We start from the raw sequence: 2,817 nt of genomic DNA, 5'->3' as shown, positions 1-2,817 counted from the left end.
TTCATTTATTTCTGCTTGAATCTTTATTATTTTTTCTGGTGACTGTAGGCTTTTGGTTGCTGCTCTTTTTCTAATTGTTGGAGATGTTGGGTTAAGGTGCTAATTTTCATGTGTGTATTTATTGCTAAAAATTGGCAAAAATTGCTTTTAATGTGTCCCAAAGATTTTGGTATGTCATGTTATCATTCTCATTTGATTCAAGGAATTTTTTAATTTCTTCTGTTATCCACTCATTTTTAATGAGGGATAATATTCAATTTCCATGTGTTTGCTCTTTTTATGTTGATCTTCCTATTGTTGATTTCTAACTTCATAGCATTGTAATCTGAAAAGATGGTTTGCAATATTTCAATGTTTTTAAATTGATTGAGGCTTGCTTTGTGGCCTCAATATGATAGATATGGTCTGTCCTGGAGAAAGTTCCATGTGCACTGGAAAAGAAAATGTATTATGCTGTTGTTGGGTGAAGTGCTCTGTATATGTCTGTAAGGTCAATTGTATTGTTTAGTTCTTCTGCATCTTTGTTGAGTTTCTTTCCAATTATTCTATCTTTTATTGAAAGAAGTGTATTAAAGTCTCCTACTATTACTGTGGAGCCATCTATTTGTCTTTCCAATTCAGTTAAAGTCTGATTTATGTATTTTAGGGCTCTTTCATTGGATGCATAGATATTTATTACGGTTATGTCCTCTTGTTCAATTGATCCTTTACTCATTTTATAATTTCCTTCCTTTTCTCTTATGGTGGTCTTTGTCTTAAAATAAATTTCATCAGAAATTAATATTGTCATGCCTGCTCTTTTTTGATTGCCATTTGCTTGATATATCTTTTTCCCACCTTTCATTTTTATTCTATTTTTGTCTTTGTCTCTAAGGTGTATCTCTTGTAGATAGCGTATTGATGGGTTATGTTTTCTTATCCAGTCTGCAACTCTACGTCTCTTGAGTGGTGCATTTAATCCATTGACATTCAGTGTAATTATCGACAAGTATGAATTTGTTGCTGTCATTTTATGATGTGTTTTTTTCATGGTGTTGCTGATTTCTTTGTTCTATATAATTTTCTATGCTGAGCTCATTTTGTCAAAACCTCACTTTCATTAGCAGCAGACTTCTCCATTAGGCAGACATACTCAAACCCATTTAACCAACCTCCTAATATTGAGTATTTGGGTTGTTTTGCTTTCATAAAAAACACTATAATGAACATCTTCGGTCATGAAGTCATTTTCATAGCTCTATTATTTTCCTTAGGGTATATTCCCAGTAGTGGAATTCCTGGGTCAGAGGGTCTCTGCATATTTTGAAATCCATAGAATGTAATGACTCCTTGGTCCTCTCATGGGGAGGAGAATTCTGCCCAAGGACCCAGCATAGCTCCTACTTAAGCACTCCTGCTGGATTCTCTTCCTATGCAGTGTCCACACAGTGAAGCCCTAAGTAACATTCTGCAGATTTGTTTATTCCATTTGGATACTAGGCTAAGAGCCAATGTCAGATTTGGAGCCAAGTATCAATTATTTATCATAACAAGGACAGGAATAGCCTGTCGATATAAAAAGAAACCTGAGGAAAATCCCCAAACCTTGTTTTTGGCATTGGTTTCCCCTCCTTTCCCACAGCCCTTCCTGGAGAAGCTAACATTTAATGGAATTGAGGGTGACCACCTTGCTCCCACCTTTGAGTTAGTAGGCAATAAGTTCTCAAAGTGGGAAGAGGAAGAGAAGGGATGAGGCTTGGGGCCCTGGCTGCCCCAGCACAGTTGAAGGGCCCCTTCAGGAAGGAGACCTGACTTATACCTTTGAAGATCAATATCACCAGCTCATCTTTCTCTAGGCTGTCAAGTGACTTTACTCAGTTACTGAGTCCTGGCTTTGGGCCCAGAGTCGAGCACTGTCAAAGAAGCTGTGATCAGAAAGATGTCTATCTCCTTCCTGTTTAACATTGACTTTCCTGTCAGATGAGTCATTTGTGCCCAAATAGTGCCCACAGTAGAGTCTGTGAGAACACCCCAACATGGTAGGCATGGACCCAGAGGTGTAGGGAGAATTGGAGAGGAAGGGGATGTTGGAAGCAAGAGGAGCAGAAGGGCTCTTGAGGGAGCAGAGCAGCCCTTTCTCTGCTGTTAAATGCTGGTCACAAATTACCTGTCTGCTGCCAGCCTTAATTTGACTGAGGCCCATTTTCCTTCCTCGCTAAAAGTGTACTCTTTTTTTGGTTAATGGATTTGGGGCTCATGTCAGTTTTCTAGGGTTGCCGTAACAAAGTACCACAAACTGGGTGGCTTAAAACAACAGATGTTTCTTCTCTCACAGTTCTGGAGGCTAGAAGTTGGGAAGGAAGTTGCACGGGGCCACCCTCTCTCTCTCTCTCTCTCTCTCTCTGAAGGCTCTAGGGGAAGATCTTTCCTGGTCTCTCAGCTTCTGGTCGCTTCAGGTATTTCTTGGCTTGTGGCAGCATGACTCCAATCTCTGCCTCCATCTTCCCATGACTGCCTTCCATATGTCTCTCTCTGTGTTTTTGTTTTTCTCCTCCTCTTGTAAGGCTATTAATCATATTGCATTAGGGCCCACCAACTCTTTATTACTTCAGTTAACATAATGACCATATATACTCAAAGACCCTGTTTCCAAATAAGGTTATATTCACAGGTCCTGGCCATTAGGACTTCAACATATCTATTGTTGTTGTTGTTGTTATGTGCCGTCGAGTCGGCCTCGATTCATAGCGACCCCTCCTTGGGTTTCTGAGGCAGTATCACTACGGAAGTAGGATTGCCCAACCTTCCTTCTGAGGAGTGGCTGGTGGGTTTGAACCG

At 40.1% G+C, this 2,817-nt stretch overlaps 1 protein-coding gene across 1 annotated transcript in view; it reads left to right on the top strand.

Annotated features, from left to right (window-relative positions):
* Positions 1-2,817, top strand: part of IL6R (interleukin 6 receptor) — a 91,350-nt gene that overhangs the window by 87,704 nt on the left and 829 nt on the right. The gene's annotated exons all lie outside the window — the stretch shown is intronic.

Source organism: Orycteropus afer, unplaced genomic scaffold (genome assembly GCF_000298275.1).
Source record: "Orycteropus afer afer isolate SDZICR_OR568_19922 unplaced genomic scaffold, OryAfe1.0 scaffold00217, whole genome shotgun sequence".
Lineage (NCBI taxonomy): Eukaryota > Metazoa > Chordata > Mammalia > Tubulidentata > Orycteropodidae > Orycteropus > Orycteropus afer.
Note: the sequence above shows the minus strand (reverse complement) of the source record. Positions and strands in the feature narration are given on the sequence as shown.